Genomic DNA, 15,133 nt, shown 5'->3' on the forward strand with positions numbered 1-15,133 from the left:
TTACATACTTATTTATGCCTTTTTATCCAAGTATTAAATTCCTAGGAGTAGAATTTCTGGGTCCAAGGATATATGAATTAAACACTTGGATAGTTATTGCTAAAACTGACTTTTAAAGAGAGGGGTAGTTTATATTCCCACCAATGAGAGGGGTATTTTCTTGCACCCTCATGATCTTCTAAGTTTTGTCAAACTGCTGGAAGAAAAATGATGTCCTAGTTTTAAGTTTCCACACCATCAATTGTGAGGTTGAAAATTTTATACATGTGTATTGATGGATTTTGATTCTTCTTTTCTTTGAACAGCTCCTTTATACCTTTGCCAATTCTGTAGGTTTATTCATCTTTTTTCAAACTGACTGGTAAGAGCTTTTCATATGTAAACTTTTGGCTATTATATGTTATAAATATTTTTCCTATTAAAATTGTTAATTGCCTTTTTACCTTATTAAAGCTGTTTTGTGTTTAGAAAATTTTATGTGTTCTGAAATCAAATCTATATATATAAAAAGCCAATGACCTTAATGCCATCATAATCAGAATGACCAAAGACCAGAACACCACGGCCCCTCACCCAGGCTAGCTTTGGCCCCCAACGGGGACTCCCACCCTAATTGGGGGTGTGGCCAGCCTGCAAACTGTTGGTGCCCCTTGCCCAGGCTGGCCTCACCCCCCAGCAGGGATCCCCCAGCCGGATCCAGGGCCCCAATCAGGGCAGGACAGCCAGTCCCCACCTGTGCACCAGGTCTCTATTCCTATATAATAAAAGGGTAATATGCAAATTGACCCTAAAGGCAGAAAGATCAGAAAGACCACTGGACCAGTCACTATTGAGGTACACTGACCCTTCTCGGTTTCTTTCCCCGGCCGGCAGGTTCTGATTGTCTGATGGCAAATGGGGAACGGGGGTGGGTGGTGGGGGATGTGGGTAGTGCCAGGCCAAGGCCCCCGCCCCGCTGGTCACCCCACACACAGAGGGCAACCCGCAGCAGGGGTAGGGCCTGTGAGTGGGCAGTAACAGCCAACCTCTCAGTCCCTTCCTCCGGCCGTCAGGCACTGACCACCCAATGGTGAAAGGGGGACCAGGGGTGGGTGGTGGCAGGGGCGGAGCCAGCTGTGGGCAGCCAGGGAAGATGGCCCTGATCGCAGGCCAGGCTTAGGGACCATACCCATGCACGAATTTTGTGTGCCGGGCCTCTAGTTTATCAGTAATTTTTTTTAAAAGCTTTTGGGTTTTGTCATGCTTTCAAAGGCCTTCCCCACTCCTGGATCACAAATAAAATAATAAAATAAGCTTATGCATGTTTTTCCAGGTGTCATAGTTTACATTAAAATTATTGGTCTAGTCTGACTGGTGTGGCTCAGTGGCTGAGTGTTGACCTATGAACCAGGAGGTCACAGTTCAATTCCTGGTCATGGCACATTGCCCAGGTTATGGGATTGATCCCTAGTGTGGGGCATGCAGGAGGCAGCCAATCAGTGATTCTCTCACATCATTGATGTTTTTAACCCCCTCTCTCTCCTTTTCTCTCTCTCTGAAATTAATAAAAATATATTTTAAAAAATGTTGTTCTATTTGGATTTTGTTTTTGGTATAAGAAATGAGATAGGGATTAAGTTATACTGTTTACAAATGATTAGACTAGTGATGTTCAATTGAAATATAATGTAGGCCACATATGTAATTTAAAAATGTTCTATTAGCCACATTAAAAAAGGGAAAAAGAAACAGGTGAGAGTAGTTATAATAATATATATTATTTAACCCACCATATCCAAAATTTGATTTCAACATATAACTGATCTAAAAATTAGGAAGGAGTTCTTTCGCATGTCCTTTTCCAAAGGAACTCTTCGGAGCCCACTGTACATCTAGGACTTTCCACTGCACGGCAGCATGCCAGCCTGGCACTGCCATCCGACAGCTCAGAGTAAAGTGACAGCCCGGGAACATTGGTTAAGTCCATCTCTCCCGCAGTGACTTGGATGATGTCACCCTGATTCCGGCTAAGTTACTTTTTGTTTTTACGCTTATTTCTGATCTCTATTCTTTTCCATTGAACTTTCTCTCCCTTCCCACGCCAAAATGAGCTATTTTCATTATAGTAGCTTTAAAATAGTATTAATACCTTGTAGAGCAGTTTTTCCCTTTTATTTTTTGTTTAGAGTTTTTGTGGTTCTTTCTATTTAGTTCTTTCTCTTGACAGGTATTAATAGCTAATATTAAGTATTATCTAATTCTATAATATAACTACTATACTATAGTATAGGTACTATACAATAGCCTATGTAAATATAATATTGACACAATCTAATATTATATAGACATTAATATCTAATATATTATTTTGAATAAAAAATGCTATATTCTTGGTGTTGACTGGGGTTGCAATGGATTTTGAGGCCAGAAAATGTATTTCTAAGGGTCCTTCTGCTCTAAATTTCACAGACCACTGTTTGCTGCCTACAGAGGAAGGTATGGCCCGGTGATAGCTCCGTCCCATGTGACTCCTGTGGTGGCCCTTTGCCCTGTGTGTTACCTCCTGTGCGTGCTGCAAGGTGCATGCTCGGGAAGCACTCAGTAGCCATCGTCTAGAAAGCCCTCCAGGCTGGAATAGCTGGAGGTGGGGGGGCGCTGGGAGGAAGAACTGTGCTTATTCCCTGGAGATAGTTCTCGGAAGATAAGTGAACTGCGATGGTAAGAATGGAGGAGCGAAGGGCTAAGATGGGAGGAGAAGGAGGGAGTGGGGAGAGAAAGCAGGGAGAGGAGAGGGGAGGATACAGAGGGAGGAGGCATGGGGGAGGGAGAGAGGTAGAGGATGCAGCAGAAGATTTTAATAGGACACAGGGGCTGAAATAGACCAAGTGCAGGGAGCCTGAGGAGGAGGGTGCGTGCACTGCCGGGGGCGGGGGAGGGAGGGAAGGCTGGGGCCCAGGGGAGAGGACCAGGGTGTTTGGGCCCGATGGCCAGAACCCACTGTGCCTGGGAGATGGGCCAGGACCCAGAGTAAAGGCTGACAGGTCCCAACTTTCCCAAAGGCTGTGATTGGGGTGTCCCGTTACCCGGTTACCTGCGTGTGGGAGAGAAGCAGGGGTGAGGGACAGGCGAAGCCGCACAGACACTGAGTGAGAGAGCTAGGGCTCATCAGAGGCACCCGGTCCCTGATGCGGCTCTGTCTTACTGCTCAAAGGCAATCGCATGTCTTCAGGATGCTTCCAGGAGAAGGGAAGGGCCTCACCCTCCAATAGCCCTGTCCACTCTGAGGGTCAGTCCCTGGCTGCGATCACACACCAACATGGGGCATGTGGAGGATGGGTTCTCTGCGGATCCTGCTCAGGGAACCCAGACTCGCAGTCCAATCCCACTGCCCACGCCACCCCGCGGGCAGCTGCAGGGCCGGGACCAGAGCCTGGCCTCCCCCTCCTGGCTGCATGCCCGGAGCAGCAGCAAAAGCAAGGCCAGGCATTGCCTCTGAGCCACCGGGTTTTCAAGGAGCCACAGGGTCACGCTGAGATGAAAACAAAAGGGGAAGAAAACATCTTCACAGACTCCAGGAGGTGTGCAGCCCATCTCCACAGCTGGCTCATTCCTCGTCACACCCGCGACGAAATGCTGTTTCCCTTCAGTGGCACGCACAGGGGCCCCTCCAAATGAGCGCTATGCACACCCTGCCCATGCGCTGAGACATCTCACAGGCTGATTAAACCTGACACTGTTGCTTGGTTTCTTCTGTACTCCTGCAGGTGCAGGCCTCCCTCTGCTACGTCCGCCCCCACTCCGTGTCCTTCTCCGGGCACCCCTTCCCACAGGGGCACAGCATCCCAGGGGAGGAGCGCTCTGGTCTCCTTGGAGGGGAGGGGATGCAGGGAGCCTGGCTTGCCTTGATTTCTGAGGACTCTGGGAGGAGGGGGCAGTGTGGGCACCTTCTGTGCAATGAGGGCTCGTGGCAGGGGCGCCTAAGGGCAGGGAACGTGAGGGATTTGACCTGGATTACCCAGCAAACCCATTTCCTGCTGGGAATGACTGGCTGCTGCCTATTGGACATCACAGCCCCCTGCTCAGCTCTCCCCATGTCATTTGTCCCCATTGGAGCGATGTCTCAGTGGAGATCCTACCTGGGGAAACGAGATGTGAGTGACTGGAGGGATCTGGTACTGCCCATGGCTCCCTTGTTAACCCGAGAGCCATTCTTCAGGTCTCTTTCATCTCACCTGTCACAGAGGTGGGCGCGTCCAAACCTTAGCCCCTCTGTGCCACCAGCAGTGCTTCCCACAGGGCCTGGCGCCCAGGAACGCTGTGGGAGGAGGTCAGTGCAGGGCAGTGACAACGCGAACGCCTCAGGGGACCTTCGCAGGCCGCAGTCTCTCCAGTTCTGTTTTGTTACCCAGCATCCTCTTCCCTCTCCTTGGTGGCAGCGTCTACATTTCCTCCGGAGAGATACACCTTTCCCATGCCAATCGAGTGGTTTGAGTGGGTTCCTCTCCACACCCTCTACTTCTCCTTCAGGAATTGGCACATGACCAAACGCTGGCCAGTCAACCTTTGACCAGAGTGACTGACTCAAGGATTAGTGTGGAAACCAAATGCAATACCGGGAATACTGATGGGAAAGGCCTCTTCCATTTTACCTGGTGCTGCTAAGTTGATTACAGGTAAGACTGGGACCACACTGGACTATCTCTCTCTTTCTTATTTTTGATCCTCACAATGATATGTTTTCATTCATTTTAGAGAGGGAGGAAGAGAGAGAGAGAGAGAGAGAGAGAGAGAGAGAGAGAGAGAGAGAGAGAGAAAGAGAGGCATAGATGTGAGAGAGAAACATAGATAGGATAGGCTGCTTCCTTACCTTACGTACCCTGATAGGGGAGCAAACCCACAACCTAGGTATGTGTCCTGAGTGGGAATCCAATCAGCAACCTTTCAGTGTACGGGGATGATACTCAGCCAACTGAGCCACCCAGCCAGGGCCACACTTGACTATCTTGATAGCACATGGATGGACCACATCAGTGGCTGATAAAGAGTATATGACAGTGGAGGCACATATTCAATGACCTGAGTTACAACAGATGTTTCACTACAATTCAGTGGGGGAAAGGACTCGCTGTTTAATGCAGGGTGCTGGGTTCACTGGGTGTTTATGTGGGAGAAAATGAAGCTTGACCTCTAGCTACACCATTCACAATAAAGCAATGCAGGAAAGATCACAGGTCTAAATATGAAAGCTAAAACAATCACGTTTCTAGAAGAGAACAAAAGAGAATATACACACCCACCCACTCACCTCCACACACAAACTAAACAGAAAATAAACTGGACTTTATTAAAATTAAGAACTTCTATTCATAAAAATGCAGTATTAAGCCCTGGTCAAGGGGCTCAACTAGTTGAAGCATTGTCCCATACACTGGACGGTTTGGGGTTTGATTCCCCATCTGGGCATGGACAGGAGGCAAATGAATGATGTTTCTCCCTCACATCAATGTTCTCTCTCTCTCTCTCTCTCTCTCTCTCTCTCTCTCTCTCTCTCTATCTCTCTCCCCTCTAAAAATCAATAAAGACATATCCTCGGGTGAGGATTTTTTAAAAAGATACTATTAAGAGAGGGAAAAATCAAGCTAAAAGTTTGGACAAGATATTTACAATTCTATATCAAAAATGGACTGTAATACTCATATAAAGAACTCCTACAAACAAATAAGCAAATGACAAACAATTCAATTACAACTGCTAGGAGGGGTGTAAGTTGGGACACTGCTCCAGGAAAATGATTTGAAGTACTTATTAAGACTACACATACGCACACTCAACTTTCTGGCAACTTTACCCCTGAGTATACATACCCAGCAGACATTAGTGTTTTGTTTACCAAAGACATGCACAAAAATTTCATAGTGGCTTTATTCATAGTAGCCCAAATTGGAAACATTCTGTGTATTTATCAACAATAATTTGTGATATACAGTGTGTCCTCAAAAATGTATACATGCATTATCAGCTGGTAGCTCACTTTTGAAAATTAAATGTACTTTAATGAACACTGCCTTTATAATTATTCAAAGTGTATGTACACCTTTTTGGGGACACCCTATCTATAATAATAAAAGAGTAATATGCTAATTATACAGGATGTCCTTCCAGACAACCTTCAGATGAAGCCAGGGCTGAGAGGGAAGCCCGGGTCCCGGGGGCCAGAGGGAAGCCGGTGCTGGCAGCCGGGGGAAGGAAGGCCTACTCTTGCATGAGTTTCGTGCATCAGGCCTCTAGTATTCATATAATACAGTTCTGCACAGAAATAAAAAGAACAGACTCCTGTTACAACAAGAGGCACACATCCTACAGTCATAATCTTGACAGAACGAATACCCAATGTGTGACCTGATATTTGCATGAAATCAAAACAGGAAAGACCAACCTGTGGCAACAGAGTCAGCACAGTGTCTTCACTGTTGGCGTCCCCTGCTTCCAAGTCCGAGTATTCCTGCTTCAGCCTGAGCAGATAGGGCAAGTTCTACACTTAACAGGTTCCCAGCTGAGCAAGTTACATAGTCTGTTTCTGGTTCCAGTAGGAGAAGCCCATGGGCAGGAATCCGACGTCTGTGTCTCAGTTTTCTCATCTGTAAATTGGAGCTGATCAGAGCACCTCACATCACACAGTAGGTCAGGTCCCTGTGTGGACTCTCAAATACACATACTCTATTTTCTGGCATGCTCTATTTTATTCTTCCTTCTAGTCCTCTTTTGACTAATGCTTGTGAACATACCTGCCATGGGGCGAGAATTGCCCATTTTTCCCATGACTATATCTGAGTCAGGGCCACCTGAGGGTGTATTGAATCCTGGGCATGTTTTGTGGGGTGGAGCCTCTGTCTGTATATTCCAGTCACACAAAGTGAGTGTATCAGCATGGTTCACAATAAAGCCAATCTCATGGGACTCCATGTCAGTAACACTGCCATGGCCAAAGGGAGTGATCTGCTCACCAGTCCATACCCAGGAGCCGATGCTATAGATGGGGAGCACCTCAGCGCAGTGGGCAGCCCCGTGTGTCGGGGTGGAGGAGTGAGAGTCAGAGGTTGCCCTGAAGGGGAGAAACAGGGATGGGGCTCACGGGGCTCAGGGGTTCCTACCTGGTCCGCATGGCCAGGTCTAGTGGGTACGAGGCACCCGAGGAAGACAGAAAATTTGCAGAAAGGTGCTCGCAGGGCAGGGCCTTGAGGAGCAGTCCTGGCGCCCGGGCCTGAGGCCAGGCCTGCCCAGCACAGCGCTGCCCACACAGAGGCCTCGATCGCGGCTGTTACATCACCCTCGGAGCAGACAGTGTGGGGAGCTATATTCTTACTCCTGGGAGGCAGGAGCCTGCCTCGCTCCCATGCCCCCCAAAGCGAGGGAGCTGGGTAATGGGGTCTTGTGACCGTGATTGAGCGAGTCAGTTTCCCACAGGGTCAGGCTTGGGAACAGGCCCCACGCCCTGCCACAGGCAGAGTCCCAAGGAGGAACAAAGGGCCCAAAGCCGGGCCAGGGAGAAAAATGCCCCTTCGCTGATTTAGTTTGTTAATTGGTCACCTCGTTAGCCGCCCATGTGCAGCCTGATTCCAGCAAACCAGGGCGGAAGGGGCCCTGGCCGAGGCGGCCTCGCTCGCTGACGCTAACAAGGCCGGCAATTACCCGGCTCCCAGCCCGGCGTGGAGCCCAGCGGCTTTGTCCCAGGAGCCAGGGAAAGGTCAGCGTGCCCGTGGGAGGAGGAACGGGCCCTTCACGGCCAAGGCGCCGCCGGGAGGGAGACAAAGGAGAGGAGGCCTCTGTGGAGGAGGGAAACTAGAGAGAATGACGTGTGGAAGTTCCTCGAACAGGGAAGAAGATGAACTAAAAATCACAAGGGAGAAGGAGCCACTGAGCACGGGGAACGGCCAGGGGTTGGCTGTGCGGGAAGCAGCTGAGGAGGCAGCTTGGCAGGGGCTCCGTGTGCCCCAGCCCCCACAGCCCTCTCCCGGCCTCAGTTTCCCCATCTGCACACCTTGTGCAGGCATGTGAGGGGAGGGGTGCCGGGCTGGAAGGCTGTACTAGGAATGCTGCTTTCTGTCATCCCTCTGACATGCCTGAGGGTAATCAGCTCTTCCCCAAACATTCCCCAGGTCCCAGCCTCTGGCTCAGGCAGAGCCATGTGCCCGTGGCCGGATCTGGTCCCCTCCCTGCCACGGAGGGAGCAGAGGCCCCCACAGACCTGTGTGGAGTAAGTGCGCTAAGTGAGAACCAACCTCTGTTGTGTGGAGGACACTGAGCTGTGGGCCTGTTGGCCACATAAGCATGACCGGGTCTGTGCTGCCCGTGCACAGGCTTCAGTTAGAGCCTTGGGCAGGCGCAGCCTCCCCGAGCAGTGCTGTCCCTGGATCCCGCCCTGGCTGCCTGCCCACTGCCCTGTGCGCCTCCTGACTGCTGGTCTCCTGTCTGTCCTTCCTCGCGCTGCCTCAGGGCTCTCCGGGGCCCACCCACAGGGGAAAGGCAAACGCCTTCCCGTGCTGCCAAAGACCCCTCATGTTCATGTTTAGGACCTGCATCGGGAGTCCTTCAGTTGGGAGAGGAAAGAAAGAGAAGCAGAGGTGGGCGTAGCGAGTGACCCCATTTGCAGAGGCTGGGGGGTGAGGTGTAGACTTGACAAGCAGGGATCTGGGCCTGGCTGTGCGTCTGAAACAAGTGTGGCCTCTTATGGGCCCTGGCGTCTGGGTCGTAGCTAAGAGTCCCTCTGCCTCCTTGCCCCTACGATGCTTGTCCCACAACCCCATCCACGATGGAACCAATGGCCTGAGAGAGACAGAGCTAGCAATTGCTGTGCAACCTGCTGTGGACGAGCCCTCTGGGCCTGGCCAGTGGCTGGAGGGGAATGGGCATCTCACAGTGTGTGGACGAGGCCTGCAGGCATTGAAAACCAGCTGTCCCTTCCTACATGCCTTAAGGTGCCATGGGCTTGGGGTTCCTGGAGGGTGGGTGACTGCCTCCGACACCTTGGCCCGCCAGGAAGCAGTTGGAGATCAGGCTTCCATGTACTCACTCCCTGTCGTTGGGAAGGAACAGGACGTCAACAACCACACACGCGGGGCTGAGCCACGCAGGCACTGGCCCCAGAGTCCGTGGGGAGGGCAGCATGGGGGAGGGCGGTAGTTTCCCCCCACCCTTCCTCTGTCTTTGTTCTACAAATCAGTTATCATTGTTGCCCAGACCCTTTCCAAGAGACCAGGAATCGGCATGAATGACTGTGGGGTATGGGAGGGAGTTTCTGCAGGAAAGGGGAGTATGAGGTGCCAGTGGGTGAGGTGAGGGTGCCCAGCACACCTTCTCCTCCTGCCTGGCCCCCCACCCTCCTCCTGGGATGCCTGCTCTGCTTCCCCCAGACCAGCCTGACCTGGTCCTGAGCTGAGCACTGCTTCAGGAGCCTCTGCTTCTCTCCTGTCTCGCTCCCTCCACCCTGATCACCCGCAGCAGTGGGCACTCATTATTTAAACAACCCAGGCCTCTGAAGTCTTATTTACCCAACATCTCTCCACAGCACATGTCAAAATTTACAGTAAGTGCATTCATCCCACAATAAACACTTGGCTCTGCTGGTCTACCGGCGCGGGGCTAATTAGGGAGAGCGATTCTCTTGTTATGTGAAGGGAGGTCAGATGCAGCAATTAGCATCCTTGCATGGCTTTCATAATTGTGACTCTGAGGCGAGGCCCTTTGGTGCCAGGTGGGGAGGAGAAGTTGGCAGGGAGGGAAGGGGAGCCTTCCCCAGCAAGTTCTGGAAAACAAAGCTGAGCTTTCAAAAGCAGCCCGACTGGCCGGTTTCCTGGGCTCCCAAGGCTCTGCCTGTGCCTGAGCTCCCCATTTGCCTCCCCCGCCAAGTAGGCCCGGTCCTGGGAGCTTCTCTCACTCGCTGCCCAGCCTCTCTGTGGGCACTTGTGAGCACATTTCCACTTGAAAACTCTGCCATCGCTTCCAACTGGCAGCATCCAAACCAAGTGGACACCTCTACCCAAGAGCACCTCGGGGCTCGAGAGAAGCAGAAGGCCGTCTGGTGTGGCTCTTGCCCTCCCGTTCATGGTCTCTAAGGAGCCTCTACCAAGCAGTTGTTCCGCTCCGTGGGGCACTCTCTCCCCTCTCTCCTCTGGGGGCAGCTACGCACCCAGCTGGGCTGCGGTCTTCTAGGAGCAAGAACAAATCATGGGTGCGGCTGGGATGCGTCCGGATGCGGCATCTGCCACCCCTGGACAAGGCCGACTTGGAGACAAAGAGGGGCAAAGTGCAGCAGGGTCAAGGGAACATGTTGAGATCCAGGCCCAGATCTGAAACAAGAGGTGAGGAGAGGAGCAGGCGGGAGCAATGGGTCGGAGAAGTGCTGTCCAGGAGCCCAAGACCACGACCAGGTTCAATCATTTACCAGAAAGACAGAAACTGTTATACTCACTGGTGTAGTTTCTTACAGAAAAAGGGTCCTGATTATGATCCTCCACAGGAAGGCGCGTAGGCGGGTCCAGGAGGGCCCCAGGCTGCGCTTCCAGGTGTCCACTCCCAGGGAAGACTCCAGAAACACTCCCTGCTCTCAGCAGCAGTGGGTGGCACAGGCACCAGCACTGCCACGGCTGGGGAAACGGGAGCCTGGTGCCCAGCTGGTGTCTGGGCCGGCCGGGCATGGGTGCCTCCTGTGGACCTCCGTCTCCAGCCCCTGCAGGGGTCGGGCTGGTACTGAGTGGCCCCAGGCCCTGGTGGACTTCCCAAGGGCATAGGGTAGGTGAGGGCGCTGAGCTCCGCGGCTACAGATTCGGCGGGTGGACATTTGCTGTGGTGGGCAGTAAGTGCATTGAGGTTGCAGAATCAGGTGAGCCTGGTTTCAACGCCTGCCGCTTCCCAGCCTTGTTGCCCAGGTGAGCGATGTAACTCTGTAAGACGGTTTCCTCTCCTGCCCAGGAGGATGCCAGCTGCTCCTGGTCACCAGGCTGTGGTGAGGTCGCATAGGATGGACCTGGGACAAACGGGAACTGTCTTACCTCACTCCACTCACCTCCCCAGGAAGCAGAGCTGAGAAGCGCGTAGCTTCTATAAAGTTCTTATATTGAGATGAAACCTGTTTTTATTTTAAAACAACTTCCTTGTTACACTGGCCCAGCTTTTTTAAAAAATTGCATTTATTGGGATAACATTGGTTCTCAAAACCATACAGGATTCAAGTGCACAGCTCAATAAAACATCATCTACAATGTCTCTTTCCATCCCCATGTCCCCTCTTTGCCCACCTCCACCTACCCCCACCCCCCTTCCCTCCGGCTGTCAGTACACTGTTTTCTGTCTCTTAACACACACACACACACACACACACACACACACACACACACACATCTGTTGGCTAATCCCTTCACCTTCTTTCATCCAGTCTCCCCAACCCCCTCCTCCCTGACAAGTATCAGTCTGTTCCAAGGATCCAGGTGGCCTAGCTTTTTATTGTCTGTTTCTGTCAGTGGTATCACCATTTTTTCAGGACCATGAGTTATTCATTCATTTATTCCTTCACTCACTTATTTAATATATCTTTATTGGTATTTGTCTGATGGAATTGATATTGTGCTAAATGCTGTCGGTAGAAAGAAAAATAAGACCCTCCTCACCCTCAAAGGACTATAGTTAAGTGAGATAGTAAACAAGTGTGTAAAACAGGCAACTGAAGTGTTTTGTTTGGCAAATGTACCAAGTACTTGGGACAGCACAGAAGCAGTCATCTGCTTTATCTACTTTTTCTCCCAAATGCCCCTTCTCATTTGCTGTTATTGTCCTGTTGAGATGACTTCCAAATTCTCTCTTTATTTTCTGTTCTTGTTGCTGTGGGTTCAAGGGTTATAAATAAGTTCAACCTCTGGTTGGAATTCACCATAACCGCTGGCGATATCCCGGAGGGCTGTGCGAGAGGGGGCAGTAAGTGCATTGAGGTTGCAGAATCAGGTGAGCCTGGTTTCAACACCTGCCTCTTCCCAGCCCTGAGATGGATCTGACCACCTGGCTGCGGCAGCCTGAAGCTGTGATTGTTATATACAGCTGGGCTTCCACTGCTGTGCACATGCAAGGCCAGCTGCAGGCAGCATCCGTGCGCCTTGTCTTGTTTCTTCCTGCTAGACTTCAGGGAGGATGCACCAGACACCCTTGGAGCAAGAGTAATGCATAAGGACCTGGTTACTCAGCTCTCATAGGCAGGTGCTCCCGACCTGAGAGGCCAGGAGCTCCCAAGAAGAGTGAAAATGTCTTAGAACAGACTCTCTGAATTGGAGCTAAAGTAGAACAGCAGGCTGCCTCATCTCTGCTAGTTACATTGAGGGGAAGGGGTTGACCTTGGGTCTTTGTTTGAACAATGTTGAGGATGTCCAGAGTCTTGTTCCCATGAGTGAGAAGACATTACGTCATCAGTGAACTCTCCTAAGAATCTGTAGGCCAGATGGCCCGGGGTCTTCCCTACCTTATCTCAAGCCTTTTACGTGCTAGAGCTACCCATAATGGGGGGTATAGAGGAGGGTACCCAAGAATCTGCAAGATGGGGTCCCACCCAAGATATAAGGAGGAGGTTCCCTGCACCTGTACACCACCCAAACAACAAACGCTGCCCAGTGATTTTGTGGGCCATTTCCCTGAGAGGTGCCCCAGCCTGCACCTTCTGTCCCAGGCCTCAGGTTGCCTGTATGCTCTGCAGGGGAGACTGTGGGGTGACCAGTTCAGCAGAGATGAGAACTAAAGAACAAGCCTCCTTAGTCACCTTTGAGATTAAAAGAACAAAATAAGAGAGAATGAAAAAGAGAGAGAAGAAGAAAACCAAAGACTGATCCAAAAAAAATTCTCCTTTAATCTTAAAGCTTCCAGACCTAGTTTCCCTTTCATCTAGGACTTCGAAGTTACTTATTTTATGGGTAGAGAAACCACAGGCGAAGAGAGGATGGGGAGATTAAATTAATGAGCAGGTAAGCAGGTTTATTATTTCGTCTGATCCTTCCTTCCTTCCTGCTCATTTCTCGGAGCCAATTTGGGAGGCAGAGCCTATCATGTTAACTCAGAGGCAGTCTATTGTGTCCATGTCCTTTCCGAAGCCATTTATCTGAAGGATATTAAGGATCCAATTTACACGGATGTTATGACATTGTGAGGAGGATGTGTACATGTGCTCACATGAGAGAAAGAGAGAAGAGGAGCTGGGGTACCACCCGAGCAGGCTTGTGTTTGTGCATGTGCTCAACTTGCCTCGAAAATCATCTCCCATGAAGCTCTCACAGAAGTTCACCATCACTCAACAAGTTAATGCAAGAAGTCATTGGGCCTTGATGGAAATCAGGCTGCAGGCAACAGCGGAAATGTTTATTACATTTGTGATTTAACCCTGGTGCTCCTGCATTTCCTGATCATTGCCACAAGATCACAACGGAGGAGATGGGATCCTCTTGAATCTGATATCTGCCTAATTGGATGCCTGGCTGTGTTACCCCAGCCCATGTGTGTGCTGTGTGATGAGGAGCAGGGTTGGGTAGATATCAGACTCCCAGGTTAACCCTCGGCTTCCGGGTTCACCCAACCCAATGCATAGAGTCCTTGGTTCCACACCAGGTCACTGAGTGACCGGGGAGAACTCACATCACTTCGGGGGAGGGGAGCAGGCCATTTTATTCGCTTGTGAAACACAGATAGAAACACCTATTTTGCTTATGGCCCTGGCTGGTTTTGAGAATGAAATGGAGAAATATGCATAAAAACACTTGAACCAAATTGGCAGGAAGGAAGTATAACACCCAACTATAGTAGTTTGTTGTGAAGATTCTATCAGCAACAGCCAATTTCCCTTTGCCAATGGTGGGTTCACCAAGGAGCCTCCTGAAAAACAATTTGGCCTCCTGCACAGACTTGTTCACGAGGCCGGGCCAATGGCGGTGCCAGTGGCCCTACAGGAGGTGCTGCCATTGTGAATGAGAGCTGGCATTCCCCTCCAGTTCTCCTGCTCATTCATTGGTTCTTCCATTCATTCCGCTCACATTCACAGATGACCTGGTGCAAGGGTTCCTAGCCTTGGCTACACGTTAAGTCATCTGGGAATCTATGAAAACTCCCAATCCCTTACCCTGACCAATCAATTCAGAGGCTCTGGCAGAGGCCCCAGGCACCAATATTCTTATAGAGTGTCCTCAATTGTTCTAATAATGAGCAGCCTGGGTGGGGATCACTGCGTGCATTGTGCTCAACTCCGGAAGATACAAGGATGAAGAAGATGCTCTGAGCTCAAGCACCTAGCACCAGATCATCCCGGGGAGAGGTAGCAAGGTTATACTCCTGATTTTGCAGTTAGGGATCAGGAGGAGAGCCGAACTTCCTGATGACACGACCAAATGGCCTTGCCATCTCCCCCTCGCTCATGTGCCCAGCCTGCCAGCCTTACTCCTTCAGAATAACAGGCACTGTCCAAAATCAGGCCCCGCTAAGCTCACCTTGCCTCCCACTCTGACCTCTCACCTGGCCCGGCATCTTTCAGGTCCCCCTGCCTGCAGCGCAGACGGTGCAGTTGGTTTGGTGAAGCTCAGCCAGTTTTCTACCCACGCTCTGGGCCAGGTCCTGCCGGAACCCAGGAGGAGACTATAATCTCAGGGGCCATCTGCCTCCTGTTTCCTTCCTCCAGGAGCTCCCAGAAGACAAACTCTTTCCATCCTTCCTAAAGCCCGGACTCCCTTAGCACCTGCAGCTAAGTTTATGGCTTGTTTTGAAATAACGTAGCTCATTTGAAAAGGAGAAAAGATGCCTACACTCTTACCAATGAATGAATGTAGGTCAGGCGGTGAGCTCTGTCCACTTTGGGTTTTCTGGTTTGGCCAGGTGACACCTCCTCCAGGCAGGAATCTTTCAAGGGACATTTCCCCACACCCTGTTCCTGTCCTTCACAACTCAGTTACGTGTGCTTTATTGCCCACTGTGCTCACCCGCCCATGCCCTGCATCCTTAGCCCCTGCCGGCCACCAGTCAAGGAGGTGGTACCAACCTAGGTCAGGCATCTTAGAACAGGCTCATGGCTGGCTTAGAACCTAGGCTTCCCAATCAATGGCTCCTTCCTTCACTCTCTCTGTAGAGTGGGCTGCTACAA

Source organism: Myotis daubentonii, chromosome 9 (genome assembly GCF_963259705.1).
Source record: "Myotis daubentonii chromosome 9, mMyoDau2.1, whole genome shotgun sequence".
Lineage (NCBI taxonomy): Eukaryota > Metazoa > Chordata > Mammalia > Chiroptera > Vespertilionidae > Myotis > Myotis daubentonii.